The 24124-nt window shown below is 48.5% G+C and overlaps 1 pseudogene; it reads left to right on the plus strand.

Moving 5' to 3' along the window:
- The first annotated feature begins 21844 nt into the window (after nt 1-21844).
- Nucleotides 21845-23896, plus strand: LOC129651722 (2-hydroxyacyl-CoA lyase 2-like; annotated as a pseudogene).
- The last annotated feature ends 228 nt before the right edge of the window (nt 23897-24124 follow it).

Consider the following 24124-nt stretch of genomic DNA (forward strand, 5'->3'; position numbering starts at 1 on the left):
ACCACGGTTAAACAAGCATCAGTTCTTCGGTGCTCAGCCTACTTTATGGTCCTGCTTTCACATCCGTACACGACTACTGGGAATACTATAGCGCTGACCAGACGGATCTTTGTCGGCAAAGTGATGTCTCTGTTTTCTAAAACGGCGTCTAGGTTTGTCACAGCCTTTATTACATCACCATTTCTAATGGTTCAGTGTAGGTTGGTTCTCTGATAGTGAGTCTCACCAGACTGGGGCTGTGGTCCCTTCAAGGCCTGAATGGAAAAGGACGTGCTTCCAAGCTTACACATGAGGTGGGGCTGGATTCAGTTCTTGGGGGCAGTTGGCAGGAGGCTGTCCTTTGCCTCTCCATTTACTGTTTAGTCGTCACTCAGGCGTGTCAGACTCTTTGAAACCCCGTGGACTGTAACCTACCAGGCACCTATGTCCGTGGAATTCTCCAGGCAAGAATAGTGGAGTGGGTTGCTATTTCTTTCTCCAGCAGATTTTCCCAACCCAAGGATCAAACCCAAGTCTCCTGCATTGGCAGGCGGATTCTTCACGGCTGAGCCACCAGGGAAGCCCAGTCCTCTCCATATGTGTGTGTGTACATGCTAAGTTGCTTCAGCTGTGTCAGACCCTTTGCAACCCTATACCAGGCTCCCTCTGTCCATGGGACTCTCCAGGCAAGAATGCTGGAGTGGATTGCCATGCCTTCCTCCAGGGGATCTTTCTGATTCAGGGACTGAACTGGCATCTCTTAGGTCTCTAGCAATGACAAGCGGGTTGGTTACCCCCAATGCCACCAGGGAAACCCAGGCCTCTCCACAGGGCTGAGCAAAACATGGCTGCTGGGAGCCGGCATATTGCATATTGAGTGAGGATCTGGAATAGCTCAACTGGAATTCTATCACTGCTGAGAGCCAGCGTGAGGCACTCCACCCATGACAAAGGTCATGAGGAAGGAGGCTCGGCATACGCAAAGGCGGGATCGAGCCTCAGGAGTCCCCCTGGAAATTCTCGAACATCTACCCCCAAAACCAGAGTCTGCCTACTTTCTGCTTTGTGCTTTCACCTACACCTCTGACTTTACAGGGGGCTGTCCCCCACTACCTCTCTCTGGAAAAAGAGTTAGCTTACAGCTCCAGTTAATAATTCCTGGGTGTGACAGTGTTTAACCTACAAACTCCTTTGGAAATCCTCTAGCCTGCCTGAATAGGTTTTTCCGGCCACATGTGATTGTTCAGAGCCTCCCAACTGTGAGAGGCAGGAGATGTTCTAAACTGCCTAAACACAGATTCCTTTGAGTAGTTAAAAGATTGATTAGAAAATGTATTGGTGAAGGGTTTTTCACTTGTTGGGCCAATGTTTGCTGCTAAGTCTCCATACTCCTTACCTACTGTGTCCTTGGCAGTGTATTGATTGATATAATGGGTGTATAGAAATGTAAAATGCCGCTTTGTCCAATGCTTTTTGGAAGGCTGGCGCCTGACTTTGGAATAATCACCTTTAGAAAAAGATAAGTTTCTTAAAATGTTAACAGGCCTCCGGGCCAGAAGATGATGTCAATCACCTGAACTTTTGCATATGATAAGTTTGCAGGAAGAAAGCCTGGCTTGCTGCATGACTCTACCCCTTCCCCCATTATCCTCTATGCATACCTTAAGGTATAAAAACTACTTTGGAAAATAAAGTGCGGGCCTTGTTCACTGAAACTTGGTCTCCCCATGTCATTCTTCCCTTTAACTTCCGGCTGAGCGTCCATCTGGAGCGCGGATGTCCTCTGCGACCATTTATTTGCCTGGGCTTCTAAGACCCACTCGAGAGGGTGTCTAAGGTGGGGCACCTTCCGCTATTCGAGAGGGCGCCTGCGGCCTCCGTGGTCAGAGCTAACCTGGTGTCACGGGTTATATTGATTTTCCGCGTAAACCAAGCCACTCAGCTTCTTTTCTCCACTGAATTTTCCTACTGAGCTATCTTTATTTCAGCCGCTTTTCTCCACTGAATTTCTTCACTGAGCTATCCTCATTCTATTACTCTTTGAATCTTTGATGAATAAATAAATATAAATAGGTCGCCGACGCCGTCCCCGCTTCGAATACCCTGGATCAGCCGGGGCTGGTCCCCGGCACATGGCAGCTTGTTTCAACAGAGAAAGTGAGCAATGCGGTGGGGATGGGTGGGGTGTGGGAGCTGGGGAGGAGTCACCATCCTTTTAGCCTGATCTTGAGACATGCCACTGCTTCTGTTGATCCATTTCTCAGTATTTTATGTGAAAATCTGACAGCTCTGAGACCCTACTTGTGAGTTAGTGAGTTACCTTACCACATTATTTATGTGAGTCTTTATGAGTGTGCATGTTCACCTGGGTAGTGTGTATATACCAGTATACAAGTGCATATGGATGCATACAAACATATGTGCTAGCCAACTGTGCACATACCATCCCGTCGTGAGATCTCTGGATCGAGGATCAGACTGTTTCGTTGCCGAGTACACTTAGCCCTGGTTCCCCAAGCGGGAGAGGGGAGAGGCACGTGTACCTGTGTGTGCAGTGGGGTTTATGCATCAATTCCAGGTTATGAAACTCAGAGCTTAAATAGATGGCTGACACATCAACTCCTGCTCTCCTCCTCAGTAAGAAATATCCTGTATTTTCTTCTGGAATAGAAACAAAGTCTCTTTTGGAGGAAAGAAGCCTAGAATGTGAGTACACGGCCCTGATCGGCAGGGGACAACCTCTAGTCCCTACAGGGCAGTAGCCAACCTCTCCCTTCTAAGGCATGTCAACCATTTGTGCTTGCTGCATGCTAAGTTGCTTCAGTCATGTGTAACTCTTTGCAACCTTATGGCCCTTAGCCCACCAGGCTTCTTTGTTCATGGGCTTCGCCAGGCAAGAATACTGGAGTGGGTTGTCATGTTCTCTTCCAGAGGATCTTCTTGGCCCAGAGATGGAACCAGCATCTCTTAGGTCTCCTGCATTGACAGGGAGGGTTCTTTACCACTAGCACCACCTGAAAAGTCCTGTTAACCAAACAGCCTTTAAGCAAAGTTGCCCACAATCTTTGCTCAAAAAACTTAAACTTTAAGCAAACCTGAAAAATGTCATGTCCATTTTATAAATTGAAGATAATAGGATTAAAGGCCAGAAATTTGTCCCCAGTAGTAAAGATAAGCAGGGTGCACACAGTCTCTCTGCCTGGATGTTAAACATTCACTCTATGGGATTTCATTAAATACATATAAACTTTTAAAGATTTTTTGACATCCCCCAATAGTCTGAGTTGGACAAATAGAAAATACAAAACTCAGTTTTTGGAATAGATTTCCACAAGAACATGAAGTGACTTTTCACCCATCCCTTTCCTGGGCCCTGAGTCATCTTGGCCTGTTTTTTCTTGACTCCTCAGACTCAGGTTTTACCATGTCTCAGCACTTGACTGCTCTTCCTCTGGTTTCTTTTGTCTTTTCTGTCCCCTCGGGCACACCTCATGCTGTCCCTGCTGAATCACAGCAACAGGCCTCCGGCTTTGACAGCTGTCTCTGTCCTCCATTATGCTACGATCCCACAGGAGTCTGGAATCTTCCTGATGCAAACCACTTCCCAGGATTTCCACCCCTCCCTCCCTGGAGAGTGTCCAGACAATGTCTTATTAAGCGCTTGGCTTTTGCTCCATCCTCTGAGTTGCTGAAACCATTTCCACACTAATGAGGATTTTAGTCTACCTATTAGCCTTGTTAAATAATCATGGATTATAGAGACATTTGGGCTTCCCCGCTGGCTCAGATGGTGAGGAATCTGCCTGCAGTGCAGGAGACCTGGGTTCAATCCCTGGGTTGGGAAGATCCCCTGGAGAAGGGAATGGCAACCCATTCCAATGTTCTTGTCTGGAGAATCCCCTGGACAGAGGAGCCTGGCAAGCTACAATTGGTGGGTTGCAAAGAGTTGGACACAACTGAGTGACTAAGACACATATAGACATTTATGTGACAAAATGTTTTTGTAGTATTCTTCAAATGTCAAAAACTTCAAAAGAATTAAAATGTTCCCAATGGGATTCTGGTTAAGTTACTGGTATTAGACCCATACAGTATGTTAGGGAGTTATCAAAAGTAACATAGCAAAATAATTAATGAAATGAAAAAATGTTGGAAAAAAGTGTTTAAAAATGTTAAGAGGAAAAAACAAGATTATTAATAGTATTTACCTGTGGTGGTTGTAAGGCAGGTGCACAAATTCTTTGATCTTTTTCTTTCAAGATATATAGCTGAACATGTGGTGCAATTAGTGACTCATCTGTAATCATCAGGACATGGCAGAGGTGGCTATACATGACCAGCTGCTAGAACTGGGCTCTCCCTTCCAGATCGAAGGGCCAGCAACAAGCCAGCACAGCAAACAGGTCCTCAGGACAGCGCAGTAACCGTCTTTTAGGGCCCGCTGCCATGTCAAAGGGGTCCATGTCCACGTAGGGCATTTGGCCCTGAGTCAAAAGCTAGCTCCCACAGCATCACTCTGAAGGCCCACAGGTCACTGGCCCTGGAGAACTCATTATTAACCAGACTTTCAAGAGCCATCCACCAAATCCGCCTGTTTTCATTGTCCCCCAGGCAATGACATAGTCCACGGGGAACAAGTCTCTGCAGACGGCATTGTCTGCGATCTTAACTTGAAGTGTATCCTCAGCAATACAGGTCCTAACAGCCACATCTTGGTGGATGACTTCCCTGCTGGACAGACAGCTCATTCCTCAGGCAATCTGAACAGTCATGTGAACCAAGTCTTGTTAAGAAATCACCTGTGGATTATGGGCCTCTACTAATTGGCACTGCCGTAAAAACAATCTAAGATTCCCCCAGTTCATGTAAGCCAATATCCCCATGGGCTTTTCTCCTTCTATACACACCCTGGTGATAGGAAGAAGATTTCTGTGATGAAGACCTCATAGCTTACAACTCTCAGTGAGCATCATTGTCACCTGAATTTCAGAAGCTTGATCTTTAACTGTTTTTACAAATACTTGCTTTTCTTTATTTGAATCTTTTTCTTTTTTTCCTTTAGCCACAGACTTTATTGTTTGAATATTTGCAACTATTATTCTGCTGCTAAGTGGCTTCAGTCGTGTCCGGTTCTGTGCGACCCCATAGACAGTAGCCCACCAGGCTCCGCCGTCCCTGGGATTCTCCAGGCAAGAACACTGGAGTGGGTTGCCATTTCCTTCTCCAATGCATGAAAGTGAAAAGTCAAAGTGAATTCGCTCAGTCGTGTCCGACTCTTAGCGACCCCATGGACTGCAGCCTACCAGGCTCCTCCGTCCATGGGATTTTCCAGGCAAGAGTACTGGAGTGGGGTGCCATTGCCTTCTCCAACTATTATTCTATACACTTTTAATTTCTTCCAAAACTCTATGCTCCATATTGCTAGGTCACTTCGCTCTCCATTTTATTCTACATTTCCATCAAGCAGTGTTTCCCCAAATCACAATCTGCTGATGTTGTATTGTTGTTGTTCAGTTGCTAAGTTGTGTCTGTCCTTTTGTGATGCCATGGACTATAGGCCACCAGGCTCCTCTGTCCATGAGATTTCCCAGGCACGAACACTGGAGTGGGCTGCCATTCCTTCTCCATATTTGGATCTTTTTCATCTACTAAAACCCCATGGAAAATATGCTCAAAAGTACCTTATCGAAGTGCATCTTTTAGAATTTTCCTCTCCCTGGATATTGCAATACCCTTCACCTTAGCGTTGGCCTCCAAAAGAGTGACACTTCTCAGGTCATTCTTCTGTCTTTTGAAGACAGAACCCTTCTTGAGTGAAAATAAAAACAAAAAACCAAACTCTGTTGCTATGTCAGATAGGATATTATCAACATAGTTCAGAAGTGACAATGCAAAGCAATTTTTTCAACAAAAGCATGTTTATTATGCAATCTGAGACAAAGTGCAATCAGGAGGGAGCCTGATTATACTTTAAAAGCAAATGCACTCAGGAATGAGTCTGGAAACAGAAGCAGCTTTGGTATTTGTTGGACTGTCATCCTCAGCCACTTTTGCCAAAACACGCAGAATGAATGGGTCTGGTGCCCTGTGTGCTGGGCTGCAGGCCCAATTTCTTAACACAGGGCAGATTAACTGGGCCAACCACCCCTGTGCTCAGTGGGCAAAGCTGATCGCTCTCCTGTCCTCGTGGGGCCAGCGGGAGGGACTGACTGAAGACAAAGCGCCGTGGGTTACACTTCAGAGGGGTGTGCTGCAGGAGGAGGGTGCCGGTTTTACTGATTGCAGCCCCATCCACTTCTTCCATCTTCCTGGCTTCCTCCAGTTCTCCTGGATTTCACACCAATTAACCTCAACTTCGGCCCCTTACCTAGATTTCTCAAGAATTTGATCTAGCTATAAATAGGAGGAGGAAATAAATAAATAAATAAGAAAACCTTTTTGCTGTGCTCAAAGACTCTGCATAACCATCCTGCTTTTAAAAAACAGAGTATAGCACCAGAACACTACATCTGATTCCCTTTCATTTCCTTTTATAATAGTTGAAAATAACATGAGGTGCTTTGGCCGAAAGTCAAGCTTGTTCTAGACCCGTGACTACCCTATAAAGCCACAATTACACAAAGGCTCTGCAGAGCTCCACCTTCTCACCCCACAAAAGAAACCCCAGTTCCTAGCTAGAGACCTAGGCCAGGATGCATTTCTTGGTCAGCCTGCTCTCCTACCTTCTTCTAAGCAAAAGCAGGAAATCTGGAAATGAGTTTTCTAAAATAAAGCAAGGCATGTTCAGGAGATGGTTAAAATGGCAATAATTTCATCCTAATTATTTTTCTAGATCATTTGAGGTGCTGGAGAAGACTCATGCGAGTCCTTTGGACAACAAGCATTTTGGCCAACTGATGGGAAGAACTGACTCATTGGAAAAGACCCTGATACTGGGAAAGATTGAGGGCAGGAGGAGAAGGGAGTGACAGAGCATGAGATGCTTGGATGGCATCACTGACTCAGTGGACATGAGTTTGGGCAGACTCTGAGAGATAGTGAAGGACAGGGAAGCCTGGCATGCTGCGGTGCATGGGGTAACAGAGTCGGACACAACTGAGTGATGGAACAACAGCAACAAATGAGGATTAAGGTCATGGACATTGGATGCTCAGTGTATGGGACCATTGAATAAATTCACTCTGTTACTGTTGAATCACTGTGATTACTGCAGATGTAGAAACTGGCTGGAATTCCCCTTTCAAAAAAAATTTTTTTTTCTTTAGGACTTCCATGTTGGGCCTGTGGTTAAGCATCCACCTGCCAATGCAGGGGAGACAGGTTCCGTCCTTGGTCCAGGGATATCCCACATGCCATGGGGCAACTAAGCCGGTGTGCCATAACTACTGAAGCCCACACGCTCTGCAGCCCATGCTCCAAAACAAGAGAATCCACATCAATGAGAAGCCCATGCATTATATCTAGAGAAAGCCTGAGCATAGCAATAAGATCCAGTGCAGCCAAAAATAAATCAATACGTGAAAAAATAAAAAAAGATTAGTTCATGTTTAAAAAAAAATTAGCATTGTTCAAGGAAATGCTTGCTTACAAGCATTTGGTTTGCTGGGAGAAATAATTACACTAAAGTAAATTTAATCATATTAAAAAGACCTCTCTTATAAACAGGGTCAAACATTGTATATTTTAAAATAATATTTATTATATGTTTTGTTAGACATATTTGCTGCAGAAGATTAAAATGATACATATATATAGAACCCTCACTGTTTTTCCATCATCTAGATATAGCACACTCAGCACATTCAGTTGAGTTCAGTTCAGTTCAGCCACTCAGTCATGTCCGACTCTTTGCGACCCCATGAATCGCAGCACGCCAGACCTCCCTGTCCATCACCAACTCCGCTAGTTCACCCAAACTCATGTCCATTGAGTCCGTGATGCCATCCAGCCATCTCATCCTCTGTCGGCCCCTTCTCCTCTTGCCCCAATCCCTCCCAGCCTCAGAGTCTTTTACAGTGGGTCAACTCTTCGCATGAGGTGGCCAAAATATTGGAGTTTCAGCTTCAGCATCAGTCCCTCCAATGAACACCCAGGACTGACCTCCTTTAGGATGGATCTCCTTGAAGCCCAAGGGACTCTCAAGAGTCTTCTCCAACACCACAGTTTAAAAGCATCAATTCTTCAGCGCTCAGCTTTCTTCACAGTCCAATTCTCACATCCATACATGACCACTAAAAAAACCATAGCCTTGACTAGATGGACCTTTGTTGGCAAAGTAATGTCTCTGCTTTTCAATATGCTATCTAGGTTGGTCATAAGTTTCCTTCCAAGGAGTAAGTGTCTTTTAATTTCATGGCTGCAATCACCATCTGCAGTGATTTTGGAGCCCCCAAAAATAAAGTCTGACACTGTTTCCACTATTTCCCCATCTATCTGCCATGAAGTGATGGGACCGGATGCCATGATCTTCGTTTTCTGAATGTTGAGCTTTAAGCCAACTTTTTCACTCTCCTCTTTCACTTCCATCAAGAGGCTTTTTAGTTCCTCTGCTCTTTCTGCCATAAGGGTGGTGTCATCTATATATCTGAGGTTATTCATATTTCTCACGCCAATCTTGATTCCAGCTTGTGCTTCTTCCAGCCCAGCTTTTCTCATGATGTAATCTGCATAGAAGTTAAATAAGCAGGGTGACAATATACAGCCTCGACGTATTCCTTTTCCTATTTAGAACCAGTCTGTTGTTCCATGTCCAGCTGTAACTGTTGCTTCCTGACCTGCATATAGGTTTCTCAAGAGGCAGATCAGGTGGTCTGGTATTCCCATATCTTTCAGAATTTTCCACAGTTTATCATGGTCCACACAGCCAAAGGCTTTGGCATAGTCAATGAAGCAGAAATAGATGTTTTTCTGGAACTCTCTTGCTTTTTTGATGATCCAGCGGATGTTGACAATTTGATCTCTGGTTCCTCTGCTTTTTCAAAAACCAGCTTGAACATCTGGAAATTCACGGTTCATGTACTGCTGAAGCCGGGCTTGGAGAATTTTGAGCATTACTTTACTAGCATGTGAGATGAATGCAATTGTGCGGTAGTTTGAGCATTCTTTGGCATTGCCTTTCTTTGGGATTGAAATGAAAACTGACCTTTTCCAGTCCTGTGGCCACTGCTGAGTTTTCCAAATTTGCTGGCATATTGAGTGCAGCACTTTCACAGCATCATCTTTCAGGATTTGAAATAGCTCAACTGGAATTCCATCACCTCCACTAGCTTTGTTTGTAGTGATGCTTTCTAAGGCCCACTTGACTTCACATTCCAGGATGTCTGGCTCTAGTGAATGATCACACCATTGTGATTATCTGAGTCATGAAGCTCTTTTTTGTACAGTTCTTCTGTGTGTTCTTGCCACCTCTTCTTAATATCTTCTGCTTCTGTTAGGTCCATGCCATTTCTGTCCTTTATCGAGCCCATTTTGCATGAAATATTCCCTTGGGATCTCTAATTTTCTTGAAGAGACCTCTAGTCTTTCCCATTCTATTGTTTTCCTCTATTTCTTTGCATTGATCGCTGAGGAAGGCTTTTTTATCTCTCCTTGCTATTCTTTGGAACTCTGCATTCAGATGCTTATATCTTTCCTTGCAGATGATGATTGCAGGAATGAAATTAAAAGACGCTTACTCCTTGGAAGGAAAGTTATGACCAACCTAGACAGCATATTAAAAAAGCAGAGACATTCCTTTGTCAACAAAGGTCTGTCTAGTCAAGGCTATGGTTTTTCTAGTAGTCATGTATGAATGTAAGAGTCGGACTATAAAAAGAAGCTGAGCACAGAATTGATGCTTTTGAACTGTGGTGTTGGAGAAGACTCTTGAGAGTCCCTTGAACTGCAAGAGATCCAACCAGTCCATCCTAAAGGAAATCAGTCCCGGGTGTGAAGGACTGATGTTGAAACTGAAACTCCAATATTTTGGCCATGTGATTCGAAGAGCTGACTCATTTGAAAAGACCCTGATGTTGGGAAAGATTAAAGGTAGGAGAAGGGGATGACAGGGGATGAGATGGTTAGATGGCATCACCAACTCAATGGACATGAGTTTGGGTAAACTCCCGGAGTTAGTGATGGACAGGGAGGTCTGGCGTGCTGTGGTTCATGGGGTTGCATAGAGTCAGACACCACTGAGCCAGTGAAATGAACTCAACTGAACTGAATAGATACACAGATGTAGAGGAAGGACTCGTGAACTCAGCTGGAGAAGGAGAGGGTGGGACGAATTGAGAGAGTAGCATTGAAACATAGGCACTACCATATGCAAAATAGCTAGCTAGTGGGAAGTTGCTATATAATACAGGGAGCCCAGCATGGAGCTCTGTGACGATCTAGAGGGTGGGATAGCGGGAAGTGGGAGGCAGGCTCACCAAAGAGTGGATAATATCCTTATGGCTTATTTGTGTTGTTGTATGAGGAAAACCAACCAACATTGTAAAGTAGTTATTCATTGATTAAAAATAAATACAATCTGAAAACTATCATTCAACACATCTGTACTGTCATCTAAAGCTATATGGGATCATCTTCTATTCCTAGTTATTTTTCCACTATAAGTGCTTAGAAATGTCATTAAAGGTTTTGAAAATATGATTTTAATAGCCACAAAGCATTGTTTAAGATATCATACATAAATAATGAAATTTCAGTCTCCACACAGAAACGTAATACCAAAAAAGGTTTCCATTGTAAACTAAAGCTTGCATTTTAATTCAGCTTAAGGAGAATTCCTCTGAAGATCTAAAATTCTTATGAAAAGTAAATTATGTGGAGTCCTTCTTGCTTTCATCTGTTATGCCTTATTGTCATTTATTTCTAAGGACTCTTGGACTTTTGACATTTTGCCTTTGACTGTAATTTTTGACTGAGATAAAATCTTAAATTTAGATATTAAGAATGTCAAGAAGCAGTCTTGTAAGTGTGAATCACTCAGTCATGTCCAGTTATTTGTGACCCATGGACTGTAGCCCACCAGGTCCATTGTCCAGAGAATTTTCCAGGCAAGAATATTGGAGTGGGTAGCCATTCCTTTCTTGAGGGGATCTTCCTGGCCTAGGGGTCAAATCCAGGTCTCCTGGATTGCAGGCAGATTCTTTACTATATGAACCACCAGAGAACCCTGACCCTGGTGGACATGGATGTAAAAATCCTCAAAAGAATATTAGCAAACCAAATTGATGAATATATTAAAAGAATCATACACTATGATCAAATGTAAGTCATTCCGTGCCTTCAAGCATGATTTATTATCTGTACATCAATCACTGTGATACACAATATGAGCAAAATTAAGAATAAAATCACATGATCTTCGCAATAATTGCAGAAAAAGCTTTCGACAAAGGGTAACATCAATTTTGATACAATCTCTCAATACAGTGGTTATACATGGAACATACTAAAGGGTATATAAGACAAGCCCACAGCTAACATCCAGCTCAGTGGCAAAGAGGTGAAAAGTGAAAGTGAAGTCCGTCGGTTGTGCCCGACTCTTGGCGACCCCCCTACCAGGGATTTTCCAGGCAAGAGTCCTGGAGTGGGTTGCCACTTCCTTCTCCAGGGGATCTTCCCAACCCAGGGATCGAACCTGGGTCTCCCACATTGTAGGCAGATGCTTTACCATCTGAGCCAACAGGGATTTTCCTAAAAGATTAGGAAAGAACAAGGATGTCCACCCTCCCCAGTCTTGTTCAACATAGTAGTGGAAGTGTCCTACCCAGAGTAACTAGGCGAGAAAAGGAAATTAAAGGCATCCCCATTGGAGCAGATGAAGTTACACTGTCACTATTCGATTACGACAGGATTTATATGAAACCCTAAAAACTCCACCAGTAACAACTATTAAAACTAGTAAACTCAGCAATATAGCAAGATATGAACCATCAGAGAGAGAACAAAACAGTCCCATATACAAATGCATCCAAAAAAAAAAAAAATACCTGAAATAAATTTAACCGAGGGGCAGAAACACCTGTACAGTTATGGGCTCCAAGACATAGAGTCTGGGTTCAAATCCCAGCTCACCTACTGACCTGCAGAGTGACCCAGGGCAAACTGCACCATGATCTGAGGCTCAACATATTCAACTGTAAAATGGACACAAACCCAGTATCTCCTTCCAGGGCTGTGAAACTCCAAGGAGATGCTTATTTAGGCCTGGGGGTTAGAGTGTCTCCAGGAGTCTCTCCTTGTATGAAACTCCTCTAGAACGGGGCTCTCCTGATCCGGTGGGTGAGGGTTAAGGGTAGAGCCTGGGAACCAAACGGGACTGGACAAGGACGAGGACAAAAAGTACTAGTCCTGTGTCAATGAGGGAAGCCACCTCCTTTCCAGATCTCAGAGTGGGGCCTGCACCGAGGGCCCGGTGGATGCACAATCAGAAGTGATAACTCCGAACCCCCCACAGCAGGGATGGAGCCTTCCTGGCAAGAACCTTCTCTCTGGTCCAGGCTCCAGTGTGATGTGGTGCTGCTCCCTGAGTTCTCCATGTCTCCACCAGGCAAAAAGCTCTCAGGAGCTGGAGGTCTATTAAACTACAGGTGCCTGAGTGTCAGAATGACACAAGGACTAACAACATTGAAAATTAGCTATATAAAAAAAAAATGACAGAAGTACAGATGAGGCAGGGGATGAGAAGCAGAAGGATTGACTACCTCTCAAGCCTTTAGCAGAAATATCTCCACACCATCTCAGCAGAGCCCACAGGAGGAAAATATAATGGAAAAGCAGGCTATGCGTATATCTCTACACTGCTGGACCCAGAGACCCAAGTCCCAATCCACCAACATCGTTTTCCGTATCCAGACACCGAGAGGAAGAAACACAGACCTTGCCTTAGGAAGTCTCAGCCAGACTTAATATTGGGGTTGCTGAGCCTAGTTACATGGTCACTATGGACTCAGACCCTCCTCCATGCTCACATCCTCTGTTCTCACAGAAACATACACGGTTCACTACAGAGAACCCTCTGAGGGTACTTGTGTATACTAGAAACTGGCAATGGTGAAATGCAAAGAGAAGACACAGAAATGGAAACATGTCTCTGGGGTGCTCTACAAATTAAAAAAATTCTGAAGTTCTTGATACTTGGCATTTAAAAAAAAGCTTCTTAATATGTAAACCCAGAAAGGACATTTCCAGGAGAAAGGACAAAGGAATCGTCCCATTGGGACAATTTGGTATCCATATGGAAAAGTAAGTTGGATCCCTACCTCACAAAACACCACCAAACCAATTAGACACATACTAAGAACCAACATGGCATCTGGTCCCATTACTTGATGGGAAATAGATGGGGAAACACTGTCAGACTTTATTTTTGGGGGCTCCAAAATCACTGCAGATGGTGATTGCAGCCATGAAATTAAAAGATGCTTACTCCTTGGAAGAAAAGTTATGACCAACCTAGATAGTATATTGGAGAAGGCAATGGTACCCAACTCCAGTACTCTTGCCTGGAAAATCCCATGGATGGAGGAGCCTGGTAGGCTGCAGTCCTTGGGGTTGCTAAGAGTTGGACATGACTGAGCGAATTCACTTTCACTTTTCACGTTCATGCATTGGAGAAAGAAATGGCAACCCACTCCAGTGTTCTTGCCTGGAGAATCCCAGGAACTGGGGAGCCTGGTGGGCTTCCATCTATGGGGTTGCACAGAGTCGGACACGACTGAAGCGACTTAGCAGCAGCAGCAGCAGATAGCATATTGAAAAGCAGAGACGTTACTTAGCCAACAAAGTTCGTCTAGTCAAGGCTATGGTTTTTCTAGTGGTCATGTATGGATGTGAGAGTTGGACTGTAAAGAAAGTTGAGCACCGAAGAATTGATGCTTTTGAACTGTGGTGTTGGAGAAGACTCTTGAGAGTCCCTTGGACTGCAAGGAGATTCAACCAGTCCATTCTAAAGGAGATCAGCCCTGGGATTTCTTTGGAAGGAATGATGCTAAAGCTGAAACTCCAGTACTTTGGCCACCTCATGCAAAGAGTTGACGCATTAGAAAAGACCCTGATGCTGGGAGGGATTGGGGGCAGGAAGAGAATGGGATGACAGAGGATGAGATGGCTGGATGGCATCATGGACTCGATGGGTGTGAGTTTGAGTGAACTCCGGGAGATGGTGATGGACAGGGAGGCCTGGCGTGCTGTGATTCATGGGGTCGCAAAGAGTCGGACACGACTGGGTGACTGAACTGAACTGAAGAACCAACAATTGAAAGAAAAATTTTACAAAATTTTGAACAATTTTTGATGAAGGAATATCTTTTCTTTAAGTTGAGATATTGTTGATTTACAATAATTTGTTTGTTTAAGGTGTACACCTTAAAAAAGCAAAAGCAAAGTGATTCACTGATTTAGCCTCTCAGGTGCTTCCTTGGACAAAATTCATTCCCTTTGGGAGGCCCGTGGGCCATGTCCTCCACTCACAACAGCTAAGAATCCTGAATACGCAAAGCAGCCTGTGGTGGTGCTTGTGGGGGTTTTTAGAATGAATAAATTATTCTACCATGACAGAAGAAACAAGGCCAGAGGTTAAGAGAGGATCTCCAAACCTATCTTCCAACAGGAGGACCTGCTCCCTTGAATGTGGGTGCGTGAAACAGCACTTGGGAAGGTTAGAGGTGTGTCATGAGTATTGTGCCTGCAGAGGACAAAGTGGTGTGGAGAGAGGATGAGCAGGCACGTCCCAGGACACTGAGCACATGGACACAGTGACTGGACTCTCAGCTCTGCTCTGGGGGTATCGCATTGTCTCCACCGCGGCCACAGGGGCAGCACCTCACACGTGTCCTGGAGAGTATGGGCCCATGACCTGGCCCTGGCCAATCGGTGTGTTCTCTCCCCCCTGGCCACCGTGATTGGCTCAGGACTGGTGCGATGACCAATCGGGGCCCAGGGCCGGGCCTCACGCTGGAATCAAGGGAAGAGGAGCTGGCCTTCTGCCAGAAGGGGTGGGGCTGGGTGAGGTCAGGCTACAGCAGTGGGAGGGGCGTGAGGTCAGCCTGGGGCGGTTGGTGGCCTTCCTGAGCCCCTCAGGGTAGAGCTGCTGGCCTGAGAATGAGGCCGCTGCTGAGCCCAGCGGTTGAGAGCGCCGGTTCCTGCTGTGGTCCCGGAGCTCCACCTGAAACCGGAGGGAAGCCTTCTGCCTGTGAGTCTTCTCCTGCTTGTCTGTCAGCTTGTTTGAACCACGCTGGGTTTTCTGTCCAGCTGGCTAAGTGGAGACCCTGGAAATGCAACTGTGTGGGTTTTGGCTGGCTTCAGAGAAGAAATGCCAGATGACACTTGGAGACTCCAGTTTAATCTGGATTCAGGTCATATGTCTTGAAAGTGAAGTGCAAGTCCCTCATTCGTGGAAGATTCTTGTGACCCCATAGGCTATAGAGTTCATGGAATTCTCCAGGCCAGAATACTGGCGTGGGTAGCCTTTCCCTTCTCCAGGGGATCTTCCCAGTCCAGGGATTGAACCCAGGTCTCCCACATTGCAGGCAGATTCTTTACCAGCTGAGCCACAAGAAAAGCCAGAATACGGGAGTGGGTAGCCTGTCCCTTCTGCAGTGGATCAGGATTCCCAACCCAGGAATCAGACCGGGGACTCCTGCATGGCAGGAGGAGTCTTTACCAGCTGAGCTATCAGGGAAGCCCAGTATCTCTTAAGGCCAGCTATTCACTGATATCTCTTAAGGCGAGCTATTAATTGTAGGATTACCCTAATTAGTCTTCACAGGATTAAGGTAGCAACCTGCTAAGGTAGCAATCGATGTCTTTTTTCTAGAGGACAAAACTGGGGCTCAAAGAAGGGGGTAACAGGTAACACAGCTACAGCAAGGAAGTGTGTACCTAGACAAAATCCCCAGATCCTGCTGTTAGAACTCAGGGAAGCCATATGGTGTGGCTTGACAGGGGCTAAGGCACCCAGCCCACACTGGATACTGTGGGGACCTGATTTGCTGACTGCCTTCTGGCGGCTCTGAGACTCACAAAAGCAATTTGCACTGAAGAGAGGAAGGACACCTCCCTTCATCCACCCCACCACACCCTCCAGGTACTCCCACACCCTGCCCCCTTTCTCTTGCTTTGTGAGGGAATAAGAGTCACACTCATGTGACCACATTGGCTGTCCACTGTGCACGAGCTACCAACTGGAGCTGCTACAGGAGAGGCCACGAGCCTTTGCCCCTGAGTACCTCTCTTTCCTTTGCAGTGTGGGGGCCCTCCTCCACACCTGCACACCAGAGGCCTCTTCTGAGACATGTAGGGCCCCTCCCTCAGTTTGTAACAGGTTCCATCCATCGCTGTCCTTTCAATGCCTCCCTTGAAACTCAGCTCATGAGCTCCTTTGTTTATATCACGGCCCACCTGGCTGCCACGGGAGGGACAGAGCTGACAATGAATCCAAAGCTCAGATCTCACAGCCGGGAATCTGTGCATAAAGGACCTGATTATTCACACTGTAGAGGCTGTAGTAGGTTCCAGGGATCCGTAACCAGGGCTTGGGCCAAAGTGACTCCACAGCCGTTTTAATGCCTGGGGAGGGTTCTGGCTATACTTGGGTGTGGTGAATCTCCTGAGGTTCTGAAGGCCCCCTGTGTGCAGGTTCATGGTGCAGAGAGAAGAGAAGGCAGAGTCCTTCCCTGGAGGTGGTCACAGCTCATGGACGAGCCAGACAGGCAGGCAGGGCACGATAGCGCCTGAGCTGCCTTCATGAGTGAATGGTGTGGGGGCAGAGGAAGAGCATCAGGTCTGCTGTCTTATGTGGTGCCCAGGGCAGGTTGTCACCAGAGTAAACACTATGGTGATGACCATCACTCCTGTCTGCAAAGGGTTTACATTGGTGTGTGTCTACATCTGAGCAGTCAGGCCATCTCTAAACTACACTGGCCATGGGCATTTCCTCTCCTTAGAACTTGATATGTTTCATCTCTTCCTTACTGAACATTCATTGCCAAGAGGGTTTTTGGGCCACCAGGATGTTGGGTTTTTCTCTAGCTTTGTCTCATGAGGAATGCTTTTCCAGTTGTTGGTGTGGTTTGTTTCTCCAGCTGTCTTTCCTGGCTTATTTTGTGAATTTGTTTCTGCCAGAGGAAGAGCTTAGGATCTGCCTTCTGGCTGAGATGTGACACAACAGCAACACTTACCTGGATATCATGAGCATATTTGCCAAAAGGGCTTTGTTTTGCAGAAGGCATCTTGAAAGTACCTACACTGTCCTTTCAGATACCCAAAGGCTGTTTGAAATGAAATAAAAAACAAGAATTCTCAAGTTTAGTCTTACAATATGTGGTGAGTTGGAAAAATCCCCTGGAGAAGGGAAACACTACCCACTCCAGTATTATGGCCTAGAGAATTCCCTGGAGTGTATAGTCCATGGGGTGGCAAAGAATCAGACAAAATCGGATGACTGAACACCAACAGCCATGAAGTTTCACCATTTGTGCAACAGAGATACCAACAGTATTTGCTCGACAGTGTGCATGTTCAGTTGCTCATTCGTGTCCAACTCTTTGCAGCCCTGTGGACTGTAGCACCAAGGTCCTCTATCCTCTATGGAATTTTTCAGGCAAGAATACTGAAATGGGTTGCCATTTCCTCCTCCAGGGGATCTTGCCCACCCAGGGATTGAACCCAGGTCTCCTGCACTTCCTACATTGGCTGGTGGGTTCTTTTCTGCTGAACCACCTGGGAAACAAGTCAGTACATCACGGGGTATCCTAAAGGACTTAACTTAGAGTCTGGCACTCAGGACATTCTCACTGGTGATGTGAATATTCAGTCATATGTCATTATTGCTCATATGATAATGGAATGGCCATGCTCACAAAGGAGAAAGAATAGCCTTTCCAAGTCCAATTAAATCCTTCACCACACATATCTTCTTTAAAACTTCTGACTTTGAAATAAACATCAAGCTTAAAGACATTGGTTATGGCCACCAGGAAAGATCGAGTTGTACTAATCAGTGACGAGGCTTCTTCCAGTTCCAACATGCATGCGTTGTTTCCCCAGCACCACCCAGCACTTCTGTGACAGCAGCTGGGGGTCCTGCAACTTAACTCAGTGTGGACACTGCCTATCTGGGGGTAGTTCCAGACCGCACAGGTTAAAGGCCCAGCCCTACAAGACCCTCCCCCGACTCCAGCCATCATTTGCAAGCCCAGATTGTCACCTGCGCTCTGACCCAGTGGCTACCTGTTCAGAGATTCTAATGACTTTGGGTTCTATTAATTTGTCGAATGGTCATGGAACTCAGAGAAACATGTTGCCTGGTAGATCACAGCCTTATTGTAAAACGTAATAAACTCAGGAACAGCAGATGGAGGGGGATACACAGGACAAGGTGTGTGTGGGGGAGGCACGGAACTTCACGCTCTCTGAGCCTCACTTTCCCCAAATTTGCATGTGTTCATCAACCCAGAAGCTATCCAGACTCTGGGGGTTTTTATGGAGGAGTCATCACACAAGCACAATTGATTAAATCACTGGCTGTTGGTGATTGCTTCAAGCAGAAGCCCTTCTGGCTTTCCCAGACATAGTGGGCGGGGGCAGGGGAGGGACCGAAAGTTTCAGTCGTCTAACCATGTGCTTAGTTACCCTGGCAAGCAGTGCCCCTCTTTGGAAAGGAGGCACTCTTCGCAAAGTCACCTCATTCACCTAACAAGAGACACCTTGACTGTTCTCCCCACTTAGATAATTCCCAGAGTTTTAGGAGCCCTGTGCCAGGACCGGGGGACAAAGGCCAAAAATGTATTTCTTATTATTAATACAAATCACAAGCTCCCAGTGACCCCAAATGTCAGTGATGATTTGGTTCTGTAGCCTTAAAAGTTTTTCAGCGGTTGATTGGACCTTTTTTAAAAAAAACTTTGGGGCCACATCTCAAGGCATGCGGTGATCTTAATTCCCCAACCAGGGATTGTACCCACACTCCCTGCATTGGAAGGCAGAGTGTTAACCGCTGGACCACCAGGGAAGTCCCTGATTGGGCCCTTTTTAGGTGAAACTGTTATCGTGGCATAAACTAAATTGTTCAAGATTTTGAAAAGCTGGAGCTGAGCATGAGCCATCTTCTTGTGGTGTCTTCAGATCATTACCGATTTTTCCATGGCCCCTGCAACCCCGAGCTTTCCCCTGAGATGAGTCAGGCCCCAGGAAGCCTGTTGCCTGCCCCTGCTCGAGACCAAAGTCTATTCAGGGGCCGCTGGGCACAGGCAGCGTGCGGGGTGTGTGCAGGTCCACACCAGCCCGATTAGCGGAGAGATGTCCGGGATGACTCGTTCCCAGGTGTGCTCTGATTCCAAGAAGTGAGAGGGTTTGGGGAACAAGATAGCCTCGGAGAGAGCCCAGCCACACGACCTTGCCCACTGTGAAACAAACTTGGGGCTTATGCGTGCTTCCCCAGGGAGAAAGAAATCCATGGGCTCCATTGGATCCTCAAACAATGACCCCCAAAAGATGAAGAGTCTTAAAGTGGGATTTCTCAGCCTTGGCGTTGTTAGCATTTAATATCTTGCAGCATTCATAAATGCAACTGAAAATGTCCCCAGATGTCACCAGTGTCCCCCGGACCCAAACATGAGGGCCGGCTCGACAGGCTGGACCAGGAGCAGGGATGAATGAAACGAAAGTTGCTCAGTCGTGTCTAACTCTTGGCGACCCAAAGGGCTACACAGTCAGTGAAATTCTCCAGGCCAGAATACTGGAGTAGGTAGCCTTTCACTTCACCAGGGGATCTTCGCAACGCAGGGATCGAACCCAGGTCTCCTGCATTGCAGGCAGATTCTTTACCCGCTGAGCCCCAAGGGAGGCCCAAGGGAAGCCCAGGAGCAGGGGTAGGGGGATGCAAAAGGACAGTGAAGCAAGAGGAATGGGGGCAGATAAGCAAGTCTGCCCTCCTGAAATGTCTGCTGGCCCGGTCGTCTGCAGTTATGACTGGGCAGGGTGTGGAGGTCACAGGGGCTCAGAGGTGTGTGACCCCCTTTGCTCCCTCTGGGCCAGCAGGTGTGTGAGGCTGAGCCGCTCCGAGGCAACATGGGCTTCGAGCCCCACACAGATGGGGCCCCTGTGTGCAGCGTGAGCCTTTCTCCCGAGTCAGGAGATTTATTGTTGAGAAGACACCCCACGATGACCGGGGGAAGACTGGTCTGGATGAGGTAGTGGTCGATTGGTGGATCTTAGGGACACAGAACATTGAGTGTCCCAGGTGGGGCTTCTGATACCAACGACCACAAACTGGGGTGGCGGGAAGGCTTAAAACAATACTAATTGATTCTCTCCCAGTTCTGGGGGCCAGAAGTCTAAAGTCAAGGGTCAGCAGGACCGGGCCCCCCGACCTGGGCTCTGGAGGAGCATCACTCCCAACTCTTCCAGTTTCTGGGGCTCCAGGTGTTCCTGGGTTTGTGGCCACATCCCCCAACCTCTGCTTCCTCCTCACACGGCCTCCTTGTCTCTGTGTGCCTCTCCTCTTCTTATAAAGACACCCATCATCCTGCATAAGGCCCACCTAATCCACTGTAACCTTATCTAACTTGATTTCATCTGCAAAGACCCCATTTCCAAAAAAAGGCCCCCTGGCAAATATGGGGAGTTGGGATGTGGGTGTCTCTTTTGGAGGGCACCATTCACCCTGCCACAAAGCTGAGCCCTTACACACGAGCGGTTATCCCAGGAGTAGGGGGAGCTCACACGGGACCCCTCGAGTACAGCCATGGGTGGGGGAGACATGGTGCGTGGTTGGAGGGCTGAGCAGGGTAGGTGGTCTGTCGGGGACCAAGCCTTGGCCTGGCTGCCTCAGTGCAGGGTCCCCGGCTGTGCATGGAAGCCCCTGAGGTCATCAAGATGCAGGTTCTGACTTTTAGCAGGTCTAGGAGTGCCCCACAGTGCGCTTCTCACCTGCTCCCAGGGTGTATAAACTGATGACCCTGGTCCATGCTTAGAGGTGCAAGGAGCGTGCAGGCCTGTTTCCCAGGAGCTGTCGGAAACTTCCCCAAGGAAGCCCCCCCCACACTGTCCACGCAAGTCCCCAATCCCCTGTCCAGTGCCCCAGAGGTACCCCAGACAGAGACCTGTACACAACACTGGGTGCCCGGGCCAGGAACCCAGTGGAGGGGGAAGTGGTGGGTCTGGAAGAAATGTGCTCATAACTTTGGGTATAGGACAGATGGAGGCTGAGCCTGGCTGACTGGCTGTGACCACAGGTGATCCACTTGCCCCCCCCCCCCACCCTCTGCCAGGCACTGTGGGCCCAGAGGAACTCAGCTTAAAAATTGCTTCCCCACCCACCCACAAGAGGGGCCCTCATTGTCAAATTAGGATCTGACACCTTGATCCAGAAGATGGCCCCGAAGTCAGTTTCATGCATGAAGGTCCAGGAGGGGTGTCATACCAGAGACCCCTGGGGGGCAGACAGGATGGAAATGGTGGGGAAAGGTCCTGGAGGCAGGCGGCCCAGGCCTGCGTTCTGCAGAAGCGCCTCTTCCGCCCATCCCCCACTGCTCTGTCCCTCCGATGGCGGTGGGGTTAGTGGCCAGGGTTCCCAGGAAACGGACAAGAGCAGCTTGTGGGGAATTCCTCTGGAGCCAGCGCCATTTCCTATGGATGAAGGGTAAAGTGCCACGGGGGTAGGAGGAGCATCCTGAAACGATCTGACCTTGACTCAGGGCCTGGGGTCCGGAGTCAGATTGAAGTCCAGGAACTCGCTGCAGCGGGGGGTTCGGCTTCAGGACAAGGGGCACGCTGACTTGGGGGTGTAGTCGTGGGGTGGTCTCACCACTAGGACGAAGATTCGGGTCCTTGATATCAAAGAGAGGCGGGGCTTCCCGCCGACCCATTGAGAAGCAGGTGTCAGCTCATGGAGACCGCGGCAGCTGCCGCCCCAACTTGGGGCTGCTTCTCCTCTTTCCTGCTCCTGGCCTTTGGGACGCTAGTGGCCGCCTTGCTGGGCGCCGCTCACCGCCTGGGGCTCTTCTATCAGTTGATGCACAAGGTGGACACGGCAAGCATCCGGCATGGTGGGGAGAATGTGGCAGCCGTGCTGAAGGCCCACGGTGTGTGCTTCCTTTTCACGCTGGTCGGCGGGCACATTTCGCCACTGCTGGTGGCCTGTGAGAAGTTGGGCATCCGCGTGGCGGACACCCGCCACGAAGTCACAGCTGTCTTTGCCGCTGATGCTGTAGCCCACCTGACCGGGACGGTGGGCGTGGCAGCAGTGACGGCCGGCCCCGGCCTCACCAACGCAGCGACTGCGGTGAAGAATGCTCGGTAGCCCAGTCCCCAGTCCTGCTCCTGGGTGGTGGGGCCAGCACCCTGCTGCCGAATCAGGGTGCACTCCAGGCAGTTGATCAGATAGCCCTGTTCAGGCCGCTCTGCAAGTTTTGTGCTTCTGTGTGGAGAGTGCGGGATATCATCCCCACCCTGAGCACCGCGATGGCCGCTGCACAGTCGGGGACCGCCGACCCGGTGTTTGTGGAACTGTCTCTGGACGTGCTGTACCCCTACTTCCTCGTTCAGAAGGAGATGGTGCCAGGTAAGCCGCCCAAGGGCCTCATGAGTCGAGCAGTCCACTGGTACTTAGCGAATTCCCTGGCCAACCTCTTTGCAGGAGCTTGGGAGCCTCAGCCTGAGGGGCCTCTGCCCCTGGACATTCCCCAGGCCTCCCCCCAGCAGGTTCAGCAATATGTGGAGATCTTGAGTCGGGCCAAAAGGCCCCTCATGCTAATTGGGAGCCAGGCCCTGCTGCCTTCGACATCCTCAGACAAACTTCGGGTTGCCGTGGAGACCCTGGGCATCCCTTGCTTCCTGGCGGGCATGGCACAGGGACTGCTGGGCCGCAGCCACCCCCTCCTCTTCCGGCAGAACCACAGGGCGGCCCTGAAGGCAGACGTGGTTGTCCTGGCAGGAGCAGTGTGTGACTTCCGCCTGTTGTGGGCGTGTCCTCAGCTGCAGCAGCAAACTCATTGTTGTCAACCGTGACCGGAAGGAGATGCTGATCAACTGAGACATTTTCTGGAAGCCCCAAGAGGCTGTGCAGGGAGATGTGGGCTCCTCGTGGTGAAGCTGGTGGAGGGCCTCCAGGGTCGGATGTGGGCCTCAGACTGGGCAGAGGAGCTTCGGCAAACTGACCAACAGAAGGAGCAGAACTTTCGGGAGAAGGCAGTGATGCCCGTAGCCCAGCATCTTAACCCAGTGCGGGTCCTGCATCTGGTGGAGGACACTCCGCCTGACAACTCCATCCTGGTGGTCGATGGCGGGGACTTTGTGGGCACAGCTGCCTACCTGGTGCAGCCCCGTGGGCCCTTGTGTTGGCTTGATCCTGGGGCCTTCGGGACTCTGGGGGTTGGTGCCGGATTTGCGCTTGGGGCCAAACTGTGTCGGCCGGATGCTGAGGTCTGGTGCCTGTTTGGGGATGGAGCATTTGGCTATAGCCTAATCAAATTTGACACCTTCGTTGGACACAAGATCCCAGTGATGGCCTTGATAGGAAATGATGCTGGCTGGACCCAGATTTCCAGGGAGCAGGTGCCCTCTCTGGGCAGCAGTGTGGCCTGTAGCCTGGCTTACACTGATTATCACAAGGCAGCCCAGGGACTGGGGGCCCAGGGCTTGCTGCTCTCACGCAAGAGTGAGGATCAGGTGGTCAGGGTGCGTGACGCCCAGCAGCGGTGCCAAGAGAGCCCCCCGGCTGTGGTCAGCATCCTCGTCGGGAGCACGGACTCCGGGATGGCTCCATTGCCATGTAGGGCCTCGTGGGTCAGTGCTCTTGGCTCTCTTCCCACCCCTGGACTGTGCCTAGCTGGCTTGGAGTTTCATCCTTGCCTGCCCTGGGCCTAAGCCATGAGGCCCAGTGACCCTGCAGTCTTCCCTGAGGACAGGGAGGGGCTGGAAGGAGTCAGAGCTAAGAGAGGCTCTGACAGCCCTGGGGAGTCCTTGGGCCTATTTGTGAGCTCACCTGTGTCCTTTCTGCCCTCCTCACTTGTTCAGTCGCTACGTCGTGTCCATCTCTTCGTGACTTCATGGACTGCAGCACGCCAGGCTCCTCCATCCCTCCACTAACTCCCATAGTTTGCTCAAATTCATGTCCATTAAGTCGGTGATGCTATCTAACCACCTCATCCTC

The sequence above is a fragment of the Bubalus kerabau genome, chromosome 4, assembly GCF_029407905.1.
Source record: "Bubalus kerabau isolate K-KA32 ecotype Philippines breed swamp buffalo chromosome 4, PCC_UOA_SB_1v2, whole genome shotgun sequence".
In the NCBI taxonomy this organism is placed as follows: domain Eukaryota; kingdom Metazoa; phylum Chordata; class Mammalia; order Artiodactyla; family Bovidae; genus Bubalus; species Bubalus kerabau.